Here is a 23,191-nt window from a genome sequence, read left to right on the forward strand (position 1 = left end):
GATAAGATGCCTGTCATCTTGACTGCTAGTGATACGAGGCCGCTGGGATCCAGCACGGCGCTCCGTATAACCCTCCTGAACCCATCGATTCCATATACTGCTAACAGTCATTGGATCTCGACCAACGCGAGCAGCAATGGCGCGATACGATAAACCGCAATCGCGATAGGCTACAATCCGACCTTTATCAAAGTCGGAAACGTGTTGGTACGCATTTCTCCTCCTTACACGAGGCATCACAACAACGTTTCACCAGGCAAAGCCGGTCAACTGCTGTTTGTGTACGAGAAATTGGTTGGAAACTTTCCTCATGTCAGCACGTTGGAGGTGTCGCCACCGGCGCCAACCTTGTGTGAATGCTCTGAAAAGCTAATTATTTGCATATAACAGCATCGTCTTCCTGTCGGTTAAATTTTGCGTCTGTAGCACGTCATCTTCGTGGTGTATGAATTTTAATGGCCAGTAGTGTACATTGTGTGAGCGGTTCACCGCCACCTGTATATATACATATCGCTATCACATGATTTTTTTGTTACCTCAGTGAAAATGTATGCCCTTCCTCGCTCGACAATCTAATGCAATGACGCGTTTGTGGAAATACGATGGTATTGTTGCCAGCAACCTCGTTCGTCGGCGGTGTTCTCTAGCGGCAGCCAGCTATTTTTTTTAGCCACAGTGATCCTATGGCCAATGTGCCACGGTTTCCCCTGCAGTACGTTCTATATCATAGCTTTTATCGTGAATGTTATGTACGGAACAATTAACTGACTATTTCGATGATTTGTTCCTCTGCACAATCTTTCAATCGTCGGAGAATGTTTTGTGGCTTATCATTATTTAGCTCAAGAAACTGAAAAAGAAAAGAAGTGCCGAGTACACCCGTGTAATGCTATGAATATCAAATATTGTTAAGTTGCGGTTTCTCTTTATCTCTCCCAACACAAACGGAAATTCCGCGAATTCAGCAGGATGAATTCAGAGTTTCTATTTTTTGGGGCAACTGGTATGAGTTACTCTGACGAAGCACGGCACAAATTTTCGACTTGCTAGTTGTCTTGTTTAGAAGCTACTCGCTGTGAGAGGTAAGTTGGTGCATGTGTTTGAGTGACGTTAAAAATGTCCATATGAAAATTTACTCGTAGTAAGACCACCTAGTACGGTACTTCATTAAATGTGGTACACAAATAAACAAGAATGAAAAAGGCTCCTATCGTAGCACAACAAAGGCGAAATGTTCTGGGAAAAGTTAGGAATGTAAAAAAAATGGAACTAGCTTTTCGACTTACCTGGTAGCTTCAGAGACATTTAAATCGTTCAAATGGTTCAAATGGCTCTGAGCACTATGGGACTTAACTTCTGAGATCATCAGTCCCCTAGAACTTAAAACTACATAAACCTAAATAACCTAAGGACATCACACACATCCATGCCCGAGACAGGATTCGAACCTGCGACCGTAGCGGTGGCGCGGTTCCAGACTGTAGCGCCTAGAACCGCTCGGCCACTCCGGCCGGCCGTTTAAATCGTACTTGCGCCTTTTTATTTGTTACTTTTGGTACCCTTGTCATGCAATAATAATGCATTGTATCAAGTGAAGTAGCATGATACATGATGTCATGTCATATACAGTAACATGACACCCGGTTTCGTGTAACAACAACGTGGCATTTCTCACGTCGTACAATATGACACAACATGTCTAACATTAAGGATGCATAATTATATGCCCACTCTGGGATACTTCCTATAAATTTTATGACTGTGTATTCCTACACCCCTCACCATACATGCAAGGGGGTGGGTGTAACAAGGCTCACTGCGCTGGGGAAGTGCGGTAAACTTGCAGAGAACCCCGGATGTCAGCCAGATAAGTAGAAAAGCTAGTTTCCTTATTTTACATCTCTAACTGTGTCCAGGACACATTCTGGTTCCCAACTTCTACTCTACCATAGTAATCACGTTACACCGCCATACTTTCGCAACGGATACACATTTTTGTTGACTCGAACGACGACTAATCCGGTATACGCTTTTTTTATTATCTTTCGAACCATGTTGCTGACATCGTGGTAACGGATAAAGCTTCCACAAAACTTCACGGCAACCATTAATTACATTTACTTGCCTACCTTCTTACAAAATCTGAAGCGATTCGCACAATTCTGAAACATACAACTGATGCGAGCAAAATACTTTGCATGTAAAACCTCAAGGAGCGAGATTTTTGAAAGCGAGTTTGAAAATTTATCGCAAGAAGGTATTTTTCATTTGCTTGATTCAATTTAGACCGTTTCCGCACGTTCAATTCACGTAAGAACAAATTTTAAGTGATATATTTAGCACGACTTTAAACCGTCGTACCTCGACAATGGTAAAGATCATTAAGTAAAACAATTAGTTTTGATTTTATCCATTTATCTACTTTCGTGCAAAGTTTGAACCGATTCGCGTAAGTTTAAAGTTTAGAAGCAGCGCGCTTTAAGAAACTCCGAGAAAAGCGTGTTTCTCTGCACGTAAAAACAAAACGAAGCTAGATTTTTTCAAAAGTTTATAATTTCTTTTAGACGAAGATTTGATACACCGGCGGATCCAACTGAACCATAAGTCTTGCTCCAGTCTGGAGTTATTTAAGGGTGAGTGTTTTTACACGCGAGATCCGAACGCTGTACATACAACTATACCCATCAGCTGAACATTAATTTCAACCTAATGACAATCTTTTAGAAAAGGAATTAACCGATTCGCACAATTTGTCTTGGTGCCATATTTGGTTCGTCGCTCAAACTTTGCTTACTATACTGTAACATAGCTACAGTGCGACAAATGTCCGAATGGCTATACAAAAAGCCGCCAGTCAGTACTAAACCAAAAACTTTCTACGCCATGTTCCTTGCTCAAATAGGAACCGAGCACCAAGGATCCACCTCCCCCCTCCCCGCCACCACCACCACAAGCCGCGATTCTGTGTGCGAACTTTTTGGGCATTTTGTTACAGTACTTCAGTGCTATAACGAAAATGTTTACAAATTAATATAGCCAGGCCAGTATTTCTACAACTGTTGAATTTCGCAAAGTGAAATATAATTCATCTTGAGGAATACTGAGAAGAAACGCTGCTGGATCTGAAGCTAGATCAGCCATCATGGATGGTGTTGTAGTGGTTAATTAACTTTGTTAACTCTGCATAGGCGTAGACAGTTGTTGTTGTTGTTGTGGTCTTCAGTCCTGAGACTGGTTTGATGCAGCTCTCCATGCTACTCTATCCTGTGCAAGGTTCTTCATCTCCCAGTACCTACTGCAAACTACATCCTTCTGAATCTGCTTAGTGTATTCATCTCTTGGTCTCCCTCTACGATTTTTACCCTCCACGCTGCCCTCCAATACTAAATTGGTGATCCCTTGATGCCTCAGAACATGTCCTACCAACCGATCCCTTCTTCTGGTCAAGTTGTCCCACAAACTTCTCTTCTCCCCAATCCTATTCAATACTTCCTCATTAGTTATGTGATCTACCCATCTAATCTTCAGCATTATTCTGTAGCACCACATTTCAAAAGCTTCTATTCTCTTCTTGTCCAAACTATTTATCGTCCATGTTTCACTTCCATACATGGCTACACTCCATAAATATTTTCAGAAAAGACTTCCTGACACTTAAATCTATACTCGATGTTAACAAATTTCTCTTCTTCAGAAACGCTTTCCTTGCCATTGCCAGTCTACATTTTATATCCTCTCTACTTCGACCATCATCAGTTATTTTGCTCCCCAAATAGCGAAACTCCTTTACTACTTTTAGTGTCTCATTTCCTAATCTAATTTCCTCAGCATCACTCGACTTAATTCTACTACATTCCATTATCCTCGTTTTGCTTTTGTTGATGTTCATCTTATATACTCCTCTCAAGACACTGTCCATTCCATTCAACTGCTCTTCCAAGTCCTTTGCTGCCTCTGACAGAATTACAATATCATCGGCGAACCTCAAAGTTTTTATTTCTTCTCCATGGATTTTAATACCTACTCCGAATTTTTCTTTTGTTTCCTTTACTGCTTGCTCAATATACAGATTGAATAATATCGGGGAGAGGCTACAACCCTGTCTTACTCCCTTCCCAACCACTGCTTCCCTTTCATGCCCCTCGACTCTTATAACTGCTATCTGGTTTCTGTACAAATTGTAAACAGCCTTTCGCTTCCTGTATTTTACCCCTGCCACCTTTAGAATTTGAAAGAGAGTATTCCAGTCAACATTGTCAAAAGCTTTCTCTAAGTCTACAAATGCTAGAAACGTAGGTTTGCCTTTCCTTAATCTTTCTTCTAAGATAAGTCGTAAGGTCAGTATTGCCTCACGTGTTCCAGTATTTCTACGAAATCCAAACTGATCTTCCCCGAGGTCGGCTTCTACTAGTTTTTCCATTCGTCTGTAAATAATTCGTGTTAGTATTTTGCAGCAGTGACTTATTAAACTGATTGTTCGGTAATTTTCACATCTGTCAACACCTGCTTTCTTTGGGATTGGAATTATTATATTCTTCTTGACAGTGTGTTTCAAGAAATCGTAGAGGCTTATGGGAAAAAATCCTGACGAGTCCTCGGCTTCGTTCAGCTGTTCATTCAGGAATAACAGGAATTTTCGCACAAGTTTGAAACATAGAACTGATGCGAGCAAAATACTTTGCATGTAAAACCTCAAAGAAGGGAGATTTTTGAAAGCGAGTTTGCAAATTTATCGCAAGAACGTATTTTTCATTTGCTTTTCACTTTAGACCGTTTCCGCATTTTCAATTCACGCAAGAACGAATTTTAAGCGCTATATTTAGCACGACTTTAAACCGTCGTACCTCGACAATGGTAAAGATCATTAGGTAAAAAAAATAGTTTTGACTTTATCCATTTATCTATTTTCGTGCAAAGTTTGAACCGATTCGCATAAGTTTACAAGTTTAGAAGCAGTGCGCTTTAAGAAACTCCGGGAAAAGCGTGTTTGTCTGCACGTAAAAACAAAACGAAGCTAGAATTTTTCAAAAGTTTACTATTTCTTTTAGACGAAGATTTGATACATCGGCGGATCCAACTGAACCATCAGTCTTGCTCCGGTCTGGAGTTATTTAAGGGTGATTGTTTTTACACGCGAGATCCGAACGATCTACGTACAAATAGGCCATCAGTTGAACATTAATTTCAACCTAATTACAATCTTTTACAAAAGGAATTAACCGATTCGCACAATTTGTCTTGGTGCCAGAGCTCTTTTACGCCTTTCACAGATTTTCATGAAGCTAGGGATCATAGAGTGTTCTGTTTACTGGTGTTCTGGAATATTCCTAAACATTCGTTAACATCTGAGAATACTTGTAACAGCTCTAGAACAATGTATAACAATCTCGATTTTTTTACCTTGGAAAATAACTTGAGAGAGAAGAAGCAAAAGATGTCCTGGCGATCACCACGTTGTGATGGTAACCATTTCACGCATATCTCCACGTCCACAACAGCTATCACCTCACAATCACTAACTATATTGCAACAAGGGAACCAAGGAAAGCACCAGACACAAAAAACAGTGATGTGATGTACTATAACCTTTAGTACTAGTTACGTGATCACAAACTTTTATATACACCGTTGACAAAGAACTCCCAAAAACCGTTTCCGCAAACCGATTTTCCTGTACCGTTTCTGATAGTCAGGTAAACATTCGAAAACAAATTTTGGAAATTCAGTTCCAACTGCCGGGGTTCCTCTACCGCAATCGATTTTCGCTCCTAATCTGATTTCCATTTCATTATCTACGGCTAAACATCGGTGACCGATAAAAATTTGCCACACAACATCGCCGTTTTTCACATTGATGTTACATGACGAATTTACAAGCGAGTAGTCCTCAGCTGAGAATACCAGGTACTAGTGTCAGGCAACGTAGGCATTGGGTTCGCGTGAAGCAGAAATACTCGAATACCAAGTTATTTTCACCAGTTTACTCCTAAATACAGATTGCAATAACACGCAGGGTACATCAATCCGCTATCACTGTGTCTGTGGCCCTAAGTCGAATAATTACAGACTTATCGGGACTCACAAGTGTGAAACGAGAGACTGACCACAAGCTGGTGTTGTTCACATACATAACATGGGTTGGACGGACGGAGTCTGTATGAAATTATGGATTAACAGAGTTTGGGTGATGAGAAAAGGTGGTTTATTGAAGAACAGTTCTCTTCCTGTGCTAGGTCACTTCAGCATTCATTCGAAAAATTATGTGAAAGAGAAACAGAGAGAGAAATACAGAGCCTGCTATTTGGCAGCACTTACTTCACAACTGCAACCTCTTGACGTCTAGACAAACAAGTGTATATGAGAGAGGAATGAAACACATGGCTGTTGATGAATCCCAACATGAATTCACGCCGAAGAGGGCTTCCAAATGACCTACAGTTAAACACGTGTGTCACTGGATAAAACAATCGTGTCTGCAGTGACAGAAGACATCTTTAAAAAAGTGCGGCATAATAACGCTCTTGATGGCAGTGGAAACTGTCGTATACAGGAAGAGAACAACGGTGACGAGAAAGAGGAAGAAGAATAAAGTAAGTTCAGATGACGATTTTCAGGGAGTTTAAAGGTCTTACAGTAACTTTGCAATATGTAATAAAAATTGTAAAAATGTTATTTTTAAAAAATTGCTTAAAATTAAGGTGAGTCTTACAGTCGGCAGCGTCTTACAGTCCGTAAAATACGGTATAAATTTTGAAGAGACTGGATCTGATCTAAAAATGAAACCAACAGGACCGAGAAGTGCTCGTTTCAACAAAATATCCAAGTCGTACGCGTTTCAGTCCTACGGAGCCCACAGCATTCAGTTCGTAAGTAAGCAGCTGCGGATAGTGTTCCGAGGAAGTGTTAACTGAATTCTCCATTTAGATCTAAAATTTCATGCGTAAAAGCTGTAGATCGTGCGACAACTGAATAAGAATGATTACCAGTTGTAATTTGAATGCTGTCAGCAAATTATGACGAACATATATGAGGACGATGGATTTCTGGACAAGCTATGGATGTCAAATGAAGCCATTTCCCAGAACTACCTTACTGGGCAGACAGCTACCTTAACGAAATTCACAAACGAAATTTACAGGTCAACAAGGTGACAGTATGGTGCGCAATTTCGTCACAAGGGATCATCGGACCTTACAGTAGCTGTCATTTCGGATCGATATGTTGAGATGTTGCAACTTTTTGTTGGTTGTTTGGTTGATATGGGGAGGAGACCAAACAGAGAGGTGACTGGTCCCATCGGATTAGGGAAGGACGGGAAGTCGGCCGCGCCCCTTTCAAAGAAACCATTCCGACATTTGCCTGAAGCGATTTAGGGAAATCACGGAAAACCTAAATCAGGATGACCGTCGTCCTCCCGAACCCGAGTCCAGTGTGCCAACTACTGCGACATCGCTCGGAGCAATCTTCTGTTGCACACAATAAATCCAATTGATAATATGGCGTAAATTATAACTAATGTTCCACATGATTCGATTTTTCCTGCATTGAACAGTATTCCACCACTTCACGAAACCTAGTTTCAATGCCGCGACATCACACACTCCAAGATGATCAACACCAGTTGCGCGAGAAGTTTGGCAACCGTGTTACACCCCGGCCACGGAAGATCACAGGATTTGTACGTTTGAGAGTCGGTGCTACACGACTCAGCCAGGACCACTGGATGAACTGAAACTTTCAAGACGAATTTCGTGGTGTACCGGCTACGTTTTTGCAATACTCGATTGAGAACCTCAGGAGAGGACTGGAAGAGTGCACGCATACAGAAAGACGCCATCTTGATGACTTATTTTTCAAACATAATTTGAATGACTATCTCTTAAAAGGCAATTGGGAGTGTTTCAGTTGCTCTCAATAAAGCTTTTTTGTTGGATTTTCGTGTTTTTATTGGGTGTTTGAAAGTTCCAATTTTTCTGTGTCACTCTCTAACATGGCAACTGGAAACAAATTCTTCCAGAACCAGTTACAGGAGGGGAAAAAATTGGGAGGTACTTATTTTATCCCGGGCAGGAAGATGTAAGATGTATAAGTCAAAACTCGATAATTACATATGTGAACAGATGCGCATTTGAGCTTTCACAGCCATTTCAGTACGGGAGAAAGCGCAACATTGCTATCACCCTTTCGTGTGCGTTTATAATTTCTCACATGAGTGTATCCCGTTTTTTAATCAATGGTATTACTAGTGAAAGGAGATTCAAATATGTTTCTCCATCGATTGTCAAATATACAAATCATGTGTATATATCTTCAGTTCACAGACTACATGGATGCGAGAAGAGGTTTGTTTTTATTAACCAGTCTTGACACCATGTTTCCTCTTACGTCTTTTCTTCGCATCAACGGAAACGCCGGTGAGAGAAACAAATCGTTGTCGCCCGAGCTCCACATATTCGAAGCACAAACTGAAGCTTGTACAAGAATGGTTCGACAGTGTGTAGTCGGAAAGGCATTTGTCCATAATTGCACAAAACGATCGCACATGCATGCTCGTCAGGCGTGCATGTTTAACATTACGCAGCGAATTTAATCTAAATAATGATCCCTATGTAACTGCTTTCAGTTGGTGTAAACACTGGCCTACACATACTGAATTATGTAGTTAAGAACGAATATCTGGTCAGCATACAAGTGGATTTATTTACAGTTACACGGTATGTTATATTTTCGCTGTCACGTCATGAATTATTCTTTAATATAGGCCCAAGACGTATCATATCGCGTAGTAGACGACTGCTCCAAAACATTTTAACATGGTTTAAAAGCAAGTATTCCATTCATTTAGTTGCAAAATCCCCTTTGTGGAAGATAATACCACTGAGGCAATAAGGGATTGTTGGTCCCCCTTGACGCAAAACATTTGTTATTTATTTATTCCCAAACTAGTTTCAGCGACAATATCGCCATCCTCAGTGAGCTCTTTAATTCGTATTTACATTACGTCACAGCATGGTTTTTACGATTGTTGCCGCTGTTATCATCATTTTCTTCTCGGCGTACATTATGTCACCTGCAAGTTCGTTAGACGGTTTGCAACTGCTTTTAGATACAGAAAAACATAACTTTCGCAACTTGTTCGTAAACCAAAACATGTAATGCCGAGGAAAACGGTAAAAACAATTACCGGAATCAGCAGCAACAATCGTAAAAGCCGTGTTGTGGCGTTAAGTAAATAAGAATTAAAGAACCCACGGATGATGGCGATATTTTCGCTGAAACTAGTTTGGGAATAAATACATAAGAGAAGTGTTTAGCATCAAGGCGGATCCACAATCTCATACTGTTGCTTTTAAGCAAACACGGACCACTGCAATAGTTTCAAGATAAAATTATTACCTCTCAGGCAGGCAACACAGAAAAACAACAGAGCGGCGAGACCAATCAATTTACTTACCGGCAACGTGCCCGTTCGTCCTTCCCGAGCGCCCGCCGGGCAGCAGCTGTTGTGTGCAGAGAAACAAACGCGAAAAGACTTGTGGGTAGCGAGCGCCGCTCTTTTCGTTGACTCCAATTGGTCGTGAACTCTCCCCTCCGCCGGCTCAGACAGTAGGATGCGACAGCAGTGCAAATAACAAACGAAAAGCTGGGCGCTTACTGACTGCTTCATGCTCAATGCGGTGTTGCTTGGCGGAGCTGCTGGATTCGCACGGAATGCTGAAACTTCGGCCGTCGCGTCACTAGACCGTGTAGATAATGCGCACAGTTTACGCTCGCTGCGGCATGAAATACGAGTAAGAATACAGCGCAGCTCGGCACCACATTGACGAACAATGGACTCCAATAAGGTGGTGGGAATTGGCGGGGGGGGGGGGGGGGGGAGTTGAGGGCAAGAAGAGTCTTAAATAGTCTGTATACAGTAACTGGCGACAATAGCTCGGTGACACAGAGGTTTACTAACTATAATCACGTAATGAAAATAAATAAGTAAATAAATAACAAAATATAGACCCGCGAAGCCTATCGCCTTGGGAGAATCTTTGGGAATAGTTAGGGGCAACCCCTGAAGAGGGATCGTTCATTTCTTTTTTTTTTTTTTTTTTTTGTAGTAGGGTTAAAGTGACGGTGCCAAGTAAGGATACATGCGATTTTTTTTGGGGGGGGGGAGGGGGGGTGCTGGTGGATTTGATTAGTTAAGGATATAGGTCCACCCCTCGAATGCTCTCATTCAAAAAAGAAAGTCAGGAAAAGGAAACAAAAAAAAACTACAAAAAGAGCTAAAGTGCCAGACTGGATGTGAAGGTCTTGGGTTCGATACCCGCTTAATCCCAGGATATTTCCCTGTTGTTCATCACTTCTGGCAATGGTTGTTAGTAGGTCCGCCAATTACTGTGTTCACGCCGGATTCCCGAAACCGGATTTGTAAACCGATTTCGCAAAACCTCTTGTGGTTGGTCAGATAAACGCTCCAATACCGATTCTGGCAATGCAGCCCTAGTTGCCAGATTTCCACTTCCACATTCGATCTTCGCTTCCACGTATACGCACAACCGTTTTTGAAATATGCTTTGTTGTCAAGTTGTGTTTTGTTTTTAAAATTTCTAAAAATTTCAGCTAATCTGAAGGGAATGAATTATGTGCAGTGATGGCGGAACATAATAGTTGTCTACCTCTAATATTTAATTGGAGAGAACGAAGACATCGCGCTGACTAGATCAGCAGTCGAAACAGCAATTTCCCAGACGCCATTTGTGTCAGACAACTTAACGATCGGGAACCCATATTTGACCAGTCTAGCAAAAATGCCTTAGGCCTTAACATGTATACACGGCAGAAATTTGATATTTGAAGTAGTGTCGCGTGTTAACATAGTGTGGTTAAGTCAGTTCATAGGTCGGAGGAAGACAATGGCGTATCACCCCGCACGTGAGCGTGCCTAGTAAAGCAGTGTGGTGTTCAAATCACCAAAATTTTCAAATGTGTGTGAATTCCTTAGGGACCAAACTGCTGCGGTCATCGGTCCCTAGATTTACACACTACTTAAACTATTTAAGCTAACTTACGCTAAGAACAACACACACCCGTGCCCGAGAGAGGACTCGAACCTCGGGCAGGATGGGCCGCGCAGTCCATGACACGGCGCCTCAAACCTCGCGGCCACTCCGTGCGGTTTCAAATCACCCTTCAGGTTGATCACACCTTTACGTTTTACGTCTACACTTGTACTACGCTGTTCCCGAGGTGCAGGAATAACGACAGTCCTCAACTTCTGCGAGGCTTGTGTGGGAGAAGTCGACCCTCCTAGTAACGAACGCTGTCGGAAATTAAACAATAAACCAGTCCTTGATGCACAACGCCTCTCTTGTAGCGTTGTTGTTGTTGTCTTCAGTCCTGAGACTGGTTTGATGCAGCTCTCCATGCTACTCTATCCTGTGCAAGCTTCTTCATCTCCCAGTACTTACTGCAACCTACATCCTTCTGAATCTGCTTAGTGTATTCATCTCTTGTTCTCCCTCTACGATTTTTACCCTCCACGCTGTCCTCCAATACTAAATTGGTGATCCCCTGATGCCTCAGAACATGTCCTACCAACCGGTCCCTTCTTCTTGTCAAGTTGTGCCACAAACTCCTCAATACCTCCCCATTAGTTATGTGATCTACCCATCTAATCTTCAGCATTCTTCTGTAGCACCACATTTCGAAAGCTTCTATTCTCTTCTTTTCCAAACTATTTATCGTCCATGTTTCACTTCCATACATGGCTCTTTGAGATGAGAGGCAAATCAATTAGCCTCTCAGGGTAATGCGTTTTACAAATACTTTCAGAAACGACTTCCTGACACTTAAATCTATACTCGATGTTAACAAATTTCTCTTCTTCAGAAACGCTTTTCTTGCCATTGCCAGTCTACATTTTATATCCTCTCTACTTCGACAATCATCAGTTATTTTGCTTCCCAAATAGCAAAACTCCTTTACTACTTTAAGTGTCTCATTTCCTAATCCAATTCCCTCAGCATCACCCGACTTAATTCGACTACATTCCATTATCCTCGTTTTGCTTTTGTTGATGCTCATCTTATATCCTCCTTTCAAGACACTGTCCATTCCGTTCAACTGTTCTTCCAAGTCCTTTGCTGTTCCTGACAGAATTACAATGTCATCGGCGAACCTCAACAGTTTTATTTCTTCTCCATGGATTTTAATACCTACTCCGAATTTTTCTTTTGTTTCCTTTACTGCTTTCTCGATATACAGATCGAATAACATCGGGGACAGGCTACAACCCTGTCTCACTCCCTTCCCAACCGCTGCTTCTCTTTCATGCCCCTCGACTCATAACTGCCATCTCGTTTCTGTACAAATTGTAAATAGCCTTTCGCTCCCTGTGTTTTACCCCTGCCACCTTCAGAATTTGAAAGAGAGTATTCCAGTTAACGTTGTCAAAAGCTTTCTCTAAGTCTACAAATGCTAGAAACGTAGGTTTGCCTTTTCTTAATCTTTCTTCTAAGATAAGTCGTAAGGTTAGTATTGGCTCACGTGTTCCAACATTTCTATGGAATCCAAACTGATCTTCCCCGAGGTCGGCTTCTACCAGTTTTTCCATTCGTCTGTAAAGAATTCGTGTTAGTATTTTGCAGCAGTGACTTATTAAACTGATAGTTCGGTAATTTTCACATCCGTCAACACCTGCTTTCTTTGGGATTGGAATTATTATACTCTTCTTGAAGTCTAAGGGTATTTCACCTGTCTCATACATCGTGCTCACCAGGTGGTAGAGTTTTGTCAGGACTGGCTGCTTATAGCGTATGTCACCGAAATTAGTTTAGCGTCTCTGGAACGCTTTCGCGCTTATTACAGGAGCTGTGAGGAAACGCGTCATTCTTGTTTGAATCGTCTCCATCTCTTCTATTAAAACTACCTAGCATGGGTGCCAGACGGAAAAGCAGTATTCAATAATCAGTCGAACAAATGTCTTGTACGCCACTTATTTCGTGAATTACAGTCCCCGAAGGTTCGTGCAGTGAATTTTAGCCTGGCAGCTGCTTTTCCTACAGTTGATTTTATGTGCCCATTCCACTTCAGATCGCTCCGCATGTTTACACCTTATTTTATGGTTGTTATCGTTTGCAGTGCTTTGTCACCAACAGCGTAATCGAACAACAATGTATCTCTTCGCGTACTTATGCACAATACGTTAGATTTATTTCATTCAGTGTCACCGTCACCAACAATAACACAATAAATTGGCTTAAGCAGCTATTGTACTCGTACATCACACAATCAGAAAGCAAAGAAATATTCGTCATTGTATTTCAGACGACACTAGAAGGAAACTGGTGTTTGCATGGCATGCATGAAGTCCTGAGTTCGAAGAGAAACAAGTTGCATAACAAATAGAAAGCATAATCCCCAGCCGGCCGAAGTGGGCGAGCGGTTCTAGGCGCTACAGTCAGGAGCCGAGCGACCGCTACGGTCGCAGGTTCGAATCCTGCCTCGGGCATGGATGTGTGTGATGTCCTTAGGTTATTTAGGTTTAAGTAGTTCTGAGTTCTAGGGGACTGATGATCTCAGAAGTTAAGTCCCATAGTGCTCAGAGTATAATCCCCAGTTCCTTTACTGAAGACTGGAGTCTGAATACGTTACAACCTACACAGTTGTGTGTAAACCGACTCTTTGTTCTGTTATTGTGAAGTAATTGTGTGAAATGTTGTAATTTAGTCAATAAAACTGTACAGTAAAAGTTCGAAGCTTTAGTCTGCCACTGTGGCGATCTCTTTGTTTCAAACCCTGTCCACCACACTCTTTTCACTTCTTGTAACAAATTCGGAATGCTCAGTGGAAATGACTCTCCATATTTTGTGTCGACTTCGATAATACTTCATTCCTCTGTATTCACATCACAACTCCGTATTCACATCACTACGCCTCCTTTTATAATATGTGACGACATCTACACACATTATAAATTAAAGTCCCCCATTCTCTTTTTCTGTCTGTATGTTAAGGCTTATCTCAGAGAATTTCACTAACAGATAGACGGATTCACGAGGAAAGTTTGTGTGTATGATTTATAAACATTTCCTGTAAATCGCTTGAACTATGGTGATATTTGTCGATTAAGTCGTGCCTTCCGTGAACTTACCTTTAGTGCGCTTTTTAAATCGTTTATGTTATAGAATTTGGAGTTAATATTTAGTTATCTAAAGCTGTTACCTAAATTTTAATCATAACTCTATGCAGGGACCCCGTAAACAAAACTGACGCTATCCCACACAGCTCGTCCGGACGTTGACGCCTAATGCCACCTGCGCGAAGCAGGGGAGGGTCGCTAATCATGTATAATTCATTGACATATTTCACATGACTTCATGGTATTCAAAGTGCATAAACAGAAACGTTATATATCATGACGACGCTGTTAGTGGATTAATCACGTCTGAAAATGACAATCAATTGCCGAAACTGGAAATGTGAACACTGTAATTATGTAAGTGATCTTGACGTAATAAATTATTACATAAACATGTATAGGGTGGAATACTTACGTTTGGCAAATTACAATCCAAAAAAACCTCCAAAACAGTTCTACTGCCCAGATCTCAGTAGATACATATACTGCAAAGTTATGATACCATCTTCATGTCATCGGATACGTGAATTAACCGATGATCGGAAGATGGCAGTACAACTTTGCTGAAACTGGTAATCAGAATATGCATCAACTGCGATCTGGGCAATAAAACCTATTTTGGAAGCTTTTTTACATTGATACAGAGATCGCGCTCCTTCGACAATATCAGATAATTACGATTGGCAATACTTTGAAAAAGAACTGTACCTGTTCCACAGACACCAACCCACAACCACCTCTGGCCGTAATAACGGCCTTGATACGCCTGGGCAATGAGTCAAAAAGAGCTTGGATGGCTTGTACAGGTACAGCTGCCCGTGCATCTTCAACACGATGCCATAGTTCATCAAGAGTCACTTGCTCGACCACCATTGACCAGACTTTTTCAGTTGGCGAGAGATCTGGAGAATGTGCTGGCCAGGGTAGCAGTCGAATATTTTCCGTATCCAGAAAGGGCCGTACAAGACCTGAAACATGCAGTCGTGCGTTATCCTGCTGAAATGTAGGGTTTTGCAGGGATCGAATGAAGGGTAGAGCCACGGGTCGTAACACATCTGAAATGTAACGTTCACTGTTCAAAGTGCCGTCAATGCGATAAAGAGGTGAGCAATACGTGTAACCAATGGCACCCCATACCATCACGCCGGGTGATACGCCAGTATGGCGATGACGAATATACGCTTTCAATGTCCATTCACCGCGATGTCGCCAAACACTGACGCGACCATCGTGATGCTGTAAACAGAACCTGGATTCATCCGAAAAAATGACGTTTCGCCTTTGTGCACCCAGGTTTGTCGTTGGGTACACCATCGCAGGCGCTCCAGTCTTTGATGCAGCGTCAAGGGTAACCGCATCCATGGTCTCCGAGCCGATAGTCCATGCTGCTGCAAACGTCCAACTGTTCGTGCAGTGTTGTCTTCCAAACGACCCCATCTGTTGACTCACGGATCGAGAAGTGGCTGCATGATCCGTTACAGCCATGCGGATAAGTTGCCTGTCATCTCGACTGCTAGTGATACAAGGCCGTTGGGATCCAGCACGGCGTTCCGTAATACCCTCCTGAACCCACCGATTCCATATTCTGCTAACAGTCATTGGATCTCGACCAACGCGAGCAGCAATGTTGCGATACAATAAACCGCAATCGCGATAGGCTACAACCCGACCTTTATCAAAGTCGGAAACGTGGTTGTACGTATTTCTCCTCCTTACACGAGGCATCACAACAACGCTTCACCAGGCAACGCCGGTCAACTGCTGTTTGTGCATGTGAAATCGGTTGGAAACTTTCATCATGTCAGCACATTGTAGGTGTCGCCACCGGCGCCAACCTTGTGTGAATGCTCTGAAAAGCTAATCATTCGCATAGCGCAGCATCTTCTTCCTGTCGGTTAAATTTCGCGTCTGTAGCACGTCATCTTCGTGGTGTAGCAATTTTAATGGCCAGTAGTGTATAATGGGCAACCAACGACCTGTTATGGATCTGGACGATAGGGTCACATCCGGGCGAGCTGTATGCAGCGACGGATTACGCACTCGCCGACTGGCGGGCAGGCATCGTCACCGGCGATGACCGTGCTGCTGCTCACTTATGCGACGGCCCTGTGTGTACTGCCTGAAAATTCGGCGGGACACGGACACGTTAGTGAGTCTTGACGGCCTTGCCCAGGATAACTCAGAGGAAGCGGAGTCAGCGACGGGGGACGTACCTTATTCGATCGCTTCTACTACATCAGCTTTGTCTGTGGACGATCGATCGTGTTACAGGTACTGCAACTTGGATCGATTCCCGTATCGTCGCGACGCAATTTTTTTGCTGGATATGCGCGACTCCCTTCCGTCCTCTGACACGTGGCGGGGAGGGACGGGGGGTGGGAGCAGTCACGCAAACTGGGAACAAGGTTGAGATTTTTTTTTTTTTTTAACTGGGAACAAGGTTGAGATTAGATTAAGAGGGGACCAGCTATGGCAGCAATCGTGGGAAATTGAAGAAACAGGGTGCAGAACTTTTGATTTTCTACCAGATGTTAGAGAAGGGATGGGAATGACATATCTCGAACCAACCCGGGGTCTAATTCACTTTCTCACTGGACATGGACCCTACTCGACATACTTATGTCGATTCGGAAAAAAGGCAACACCAGCGTGTGACTGTGGTGTTCCGGAGGGTACTCCTGGCCATGTAGTCTATGAGTGCCCCCCTTTCGATGATGTGGTTTCAGTGTTACGCGACCAACTACCACACTATGACACATACAGACTGCTCAGACAGCACGACACTTTTCAGACCATTAATAAACTGGCTAACGTGGTATCACAGAAAGTCTTAAAAGATTACCTAAGAGACTTAAACCAGCAATAATGAGAAACTTACCTAAACACCGATAGAGTCTGGTACCCTATTCCCAAACCGCCTGGGCGCGGAAAGGCCGACTTCCTCAGCCTGGAATCCGCCGCGCCTTGGGTCTCAGGGGGAGTGGGGTGCAACTTCACCGATCTTGACAACGCACCCGATTTGACCTTAGAATAAGTTTAGTTGTAGGACTTAGTTTTTAGACACCATTTCTAGGAAACTGTAGCGATCAACATCTTGGCCTGCCCAGTGTCAGGGGCACGCTCATTGGGGTTAGCTCAATGAGCAAGGCTCTATAGTAGTTTTATATTTCAACTGGCACATATGTAACGCTGTAGGCCTTTGTAACTAGTCTATAGTTAGGTTACCTGCTTTCTAGTTAATTAACAAACTAATTTGCCCATTACATTTATCCCATAGCTAACATACTAACTAGTTACTTAAATATAACTTAGAACAGCTGCAACTAAAACTATTGTATCACTTTTTCGGCCCACTAATCACATAAAGCAGTGGGTTAAATTGTATAATTAATAAGTTTTTGGAAATAAAGAATTTTTTTAACATCATTCCGCAAAAAAGCGAAAGAAGCGGCGCCTTATGACATCTACATGGGATGTTTCTCCGTGCCCTGACGAGAACATACCTGAACACTCGAACCAATCCCTGGCATCTTCGCAACCGAGTGAGACCTTGGAACACACAACACCGGATCACCAGATGTCAGTGCCTCCACCATTGCCACATGTGGCGCCAATGTGGAAGAATCAAATTCGGTGGGCAAGGCTGCTGTTATGGTGTCAGCAAGAACTGAATACAGCCGAAACTGGCACTTCCGACATCGGGTGACGACATTGGGGAGGCTCCGGACCTTGGGATCGCCGGTGAAGGGCGCTGAGCGGATCGGCGCCTCCAACAGTCTGCCCCCGCATCGAAGCCGACTAAACCTGGCACACACAGCTGGGATGAGAATCAGCGCCATGCCTGAAGAACTGCAACGATGAATAATAACGATGTACGTCCACCGACCAAGATTCGACTTCTGAGGGAGTAGCTTTCGGCATATAGTACATACATTTTTTTAAAAAATCTTTATTAACAGAATACTACTCAATCTGGTTTATTGGTAGAACTCTGAAGCGATGCAGTCCTACAACAAAGGAAATAGCTTACAATACGTTAGTTCGTCCAGTCTTAGAGTACTGTTCGTCTGCCGGCCGTAGTGACCGAGTGGTTTTGGGCGCTACAGTCTTGAGCCGCACGACCGCTACGGTCGCAGGTTCGAATCCTGCCTCGGGCATGGATGTGTGTGATGTGCTTAGGTTAGGTAGGTTTAGGTAGTTCTGAGTTCTAGGGGACTGATGACCTCAGAAGTTAAGTCCCATAGTGCTCAGAGCCATTTGAACCATATTGTTCGTCTGTATGGGACCCTTACCAGTTGGGTCTGATTCAAGAGATTGAGAAGGTCCAAAGAAGAGCGGCAAGATTCGTGACTGGTACATTTAGCCATCGCGAGAGCGTTACAAATCTCAAAGAATGTTTGAAGTGGGACACACTTGCAGATAGACGACGCGCTAAACAGAAGGGGTTGCTCTCTAAATTCCGAAATCCAATCTTCACCGAGGATGTAGAGCATATATTATTACCACCAACTTTCAAATCGCGTAACGATCATCATTCGAAGATAAGGGAAATAAGAGCTCGTACTGAGACGTTGAGAGAGTCATTTTTCCCTCGCGCGATCCGCGAGTGGAACAGAGGGGAGGGGGGGAATATGACTTTGGCGCAAATTGTGCCCTCCGCCACACACCGCTTGGTGGCTAGCGAAGTATATATTTAGATGAAGAATGATAATTATACAAATAACCCATCACCTAAACTAATTAGTGAGCCTTAATTGATACAATAAAAATATATTTAGATGAAGAATGATAATTATACAAATAACCCATCACCTAAACTAATTAGTGAGCCTTAATTGATACAATAAAAATGCAGCTACTACTTAATTTGTGTGTGGCACTATTTCCATGGACAAGGTTAAATTAATCTTCTAATCTACCCTGTTGCTAGTCTATTCTGCAGCGTTACAGATGTGCCAGTTGTACTACAAACCTACTCTTTGCGACCTGCCCACTGAGCTAATCCCAGCGACCGTTCCCCTGGCACTGGGCTTGGCCAATTACTGAAGATCGCTGCAGTCTCTATTCTTGTTAGTATTGTTAGCTTATTTCTACACTCTAACTTATACTCCTAATACCTAGTATCTAATTGGAATTGCTGTTACTGTTCATGAAAACTGATACACCTGCCTGCCTGATCCTGGAGCGCGGCGGATCTCGGCCATAACAGCGACTGACCATTCCGCCGCGCCCGGCGGTATTGGGCAAAAAATGGTTCAAATGGCTCTGAGCACTATGGGAGGTCATCAGTCCCCTAGAATTTAGAACTACTTAAAAAATGGTTCAAATGGTTCTGAGCACTATGGGACTTAACATGTGAGGTCACGCGGTTCCGGACTGAAGAGCCTAGAACATCCGCGGCCAGCTGGTATTGGGCAGGTGTACCTCAGTCTTTGCCGGTTTTTGTTTATTGACCATTTTGGACCCTGATACATTCCCTCATAATCTTACGTGATATGTCATTTGCCAACCTATTTAGGACATGATAGATGTCAGCACGTCGTATTAGGGAATATGTGTCTCTGTTCGGTAGATGATATCTCAAGTCATTCGCCACGTGGTCGTATATTGGACAGTTATAGATGATGTGTTCGGGTGTGCCGTCCTGAGCGCCACAGTCACACGCTGGTGTAACCCGTTTACCAAATCGACAAAGGTATGTTGGTTATCTATAATCTTTCCTTAATATTAGGCAGTAATTGAAATACCCTTCCCCCCGTTTCTTCATTTGCCCATGATTCCTGCCACAGCTCCTGCCCCCTTCTCCTAATAGCAAACTTGTCACCTACCTGTACCCCCACGATTTCCGTGGTCTTTTCGATCTCCCCTTTGGTTATCCAGTACCATGCTGCCTGTTCCCGTATCTTAATGTCTAATGGACACAGCCCCATAATAATAATGCCGTGTGACTAGGGCATCCCGTCGGGTAGACCGTTCGCCCGGTGCAAGTCTTTCGAGTTGACGCCACTTCGGTGACTTGCGCGTCGATGGGGATGAAATGATGATGATTAAGACGACACTAGTCCCTGAGCGTTGAAAATCTTCGACCCAGCCGGGAATCGAACCCAGGGCCTTAGGACTGACATTCTGTCACGCTGACCACTCAGCTACCAGGGGCGGACGACGCAGCCTCATTAAAACCAACAAAGCCCCTCCCCCATTAAAACTTCCAGGGCCCGTTGAGATATGTTGTCTATATGTGATGTGTAATTCCACTTTTCATCAATTATAAGCCCTATAAATCTGACCTCGTGGTGCCGAAGAACTGGTGTTCCCTCGATTCTTATGGTTGGATTTCTTTCAGCAGTAGATACGTGGATCTGTGTGATGCAACCTTCATTTTCGCTTCGTGGCACCATTAAACAAGTGACGTTATTTAAAACTTTGAACATAGCTGCTAGGGTTCAGTGACCGTGTCAGAACTATATTACAACAAATAAGCCCTCGGTCACAAACATTAAGTCAAAATTGACCAGGTTTCGACGCTACTATGAACGTCGTCTTCAGAATTAGACTAACTGTTCTAAAACATATTAGGTATATAATACATTAATAAAATTAAAGTTTGTACTGACTGGAAAAAGATGCAGTACTTACAAGTCACATATTAAAAAAAGTTCTAAGCCGGAAAGGCGTCATGACTAGTTGTAAGTAAGATGGCGAGCTGCTAAGGGCTGCTCGTACTTTAGTGAACAAGGGTTGCAACAAGACTCGCCATTTACTTACAACTAGTCATGACGTCGCCTTTCCGGCATAGATCTTTCTTTAATATGTGACTTGTAAGTACTGCATCTTTTTCCAGTCAGTGCAAACTTTAATTTTATTAATGTATTATATACCTAATATGTTTTAGAACAGTTAGTCTAATTCTGAAGACGACGTTCATAGTAGCGTCGAAACCTGGTCAATTTTGACTTAATATTTGTGACCGAGGGCTTATTTGTTCTAATATAAGTGATGTTATTGTTTGTTCCACTTTGGGTTCTAGGTGCTCACGGCTACGGCCGCCAACCAGCAGGAGGAGGTCGTCTGCGTATGCTATCACGTCTAGCACGTCCTCGCTGAGTTGTAATTTTTCTAGTAGCCGTTCTACATTTACATCACAAATGAGTGGCCCCAGGCAGATCCCTGGGGCACCCCTTCGTAATGGTTTTACTTACTTTTCCGCTAGGCGATGATAACCAAACCTCCCTGTCCTCTCAATAGCTCCTCAGACATCCGCAGAGCGGTCCTGGGCATTCCTTCTCAAGCAAGCGGGAGAAGAGCGAGGGACACCACAGGTTGTCGAAGGTGCCACTGATATCCACCATGATGCCTACCACATACTTGTGCGGGGCTGAGCTGCAGACCTCGGCCGCCAGGGAAATTACGTCAGACGCCGATCGCCCCAGCCGAAAGCCGAACTGCCTGTCGCTCATCCCGCGCAGTATCCTGTGTGCCGTCAGACTGTCAGCCAATAGCTTCTCCAGTAATTTCCCATAAATATCTACGGCCTGTAGGACTTGGCTTCCATAGAGTCCTTGTCTTTCCCTTTGTTTATAATTATAACATTTGCCCTTTTCTAGATTTTCGGAAATCTACCAAGCCTTAGGCACTCATTGAAGAACCCTGTGAGAGGTGCTATTAGCTGAGGGGCGAGGTATTGTACAACCTCCGCTACTATGCCGCCTGGCCCTGGAGCCTTCCCCCTTTTGAGAGATTTGTTATGTACTGCCACTTCTTCCTCGGAAAAGGGGTACACCACGGTGCCGTTGGTGTACTCTTCATGACCTTCCTTACGGATCTGGCGTTGGATTTCGTTGTCCTCATTCTGCTCATCATCTGGTAACGGAGTCTGAAGGAGGACCTCGGCGGTCTCCTGCCAGGACTCTGTCATTCGGCCGCCATCTCTGATCGTCGAAAGAACCGCGGGAGATCTTATTTTTTCTCTGATTAACTAATAGGGGACTCCCCAAGGGTCAGTGGCAAGTTGGTGCAGTACATATGTTTCCCATCTTTTGACCCTAACCTCCTTCAGTTCTTTCTGCAAGACGTCTTTAGCTTCTCGGTATCGCTGCAGCAAAAACTGTTTTTCTTGCCAGACGACACTTCGCTGGTAATACTTCCTCGCCCGTCTCACAGACTGCCGAATACGTTCAAGGTCGGCAGTCCATGGTGATGGTGAGGCCGCAGCGGCTCTCCTCTTGGTTGGTACAGGAGTTTTCGCCGCTCTAACTACTGACCCCACCAGTTCTTCAGCGTACCTACCCACGTCTACGTCACCCTCAGGCAACGGAGGAACGTCGCACTCCCGAACTAGGCATTCTCAATCCGTCTTATTGAAGTTGTATTGGATCTCCCACCCCAGGACCCAGCGGCAGTCCTCGTCACTAAGGCTGAAAACAATCGGATTATGGTCACTTGTTGTGACTTGATCTAGGACTCTCCAGTTCTTGATGTTGCTGGTGGCGCTGGGTGTTGACGGTGACATCTATGTTTGTTGCAAATCCGCCTCCACCTCTATAGGTGGGGGGATTCCCTGGTCTATTTGCCACAGCTAGTTGGGAGGCCATGATTTGCTCTTCAGCCTTCTCCCCATTCGCATCTCTAGTGCTGCTGTACCATAGAGGGGATTTGGCATTCATATCTGTGGTTATGATAATCTTCTGCCCTCCCAACGCCGTGGTGACTCGAGTGAGATGATCCGAGAAATCTTGAAAATTTCCTCCATATAGGAAGTACATTTTGATGTTGTAAATGAGTCCTACAGGTAATTCCACGACGTTGCAGTGGCTATTTGATAACTGTGATATGGTAGTGACTCGTAAGGCCTTATTTGCTGCAATTAGAGCTGTTTTTGGCTCCTCTCCAGTGTAAATAACCTGCCAAGTGGTAGTCATAGAGGAAATTTGCCCAGCTTGGGAGTATGGCTCCTGCAGGCAGAATACATCCAGCCTCCACTCCTCCACTACTTTTTGCAGTTCCTGCATGACCAAACGTCTATTGTGTGCGTTTTCTGTCCAGTCATTATTTCACTTGTCA

General features: G+C 43.5%; 1 protein-coding gene across 1 annotated transcript in view; it reads right to left on the reverse strand.

Annotated features, from left to right (window-relative positions):
* LOC124804898 (multidrug resistance protein homolog 49-like) overlaps positions 1 to 9,562 on the reverse strand; it is a 384,892-nt gene extending 375,330 nt beyond the window's left edge. The window contains exon 1 of the mRNA XM_047265271.1: positions 9,455 to 9,562. The gene's annotated coding sequence lies outside the window, so the exon portion shown is untranslated. The remainder of the gene's footprint in view (positions 1 to 9,454) is intronic.
* Positions 9,563 to 23,191: the final 13,629 nt, after the last annotated feature.

This window comes from Schistocerca piceifrons, chromosome 7 (genome assembly GCF_021461385.2).
Source record: "Schistocerca piceifrons isolate TAMUIC-IGC-003096 chromosome 7, iqSchPice1.1, whole genome shotgun sequence".
In the NCBI taxonomy this organism is placed as follows: domain Eukaryota; kingdom Metazoa; phylum Arthropoda; class Insecta; order Orthoptera; family Acrididae; genus Schistocerca; species Schistocerca piceifrons.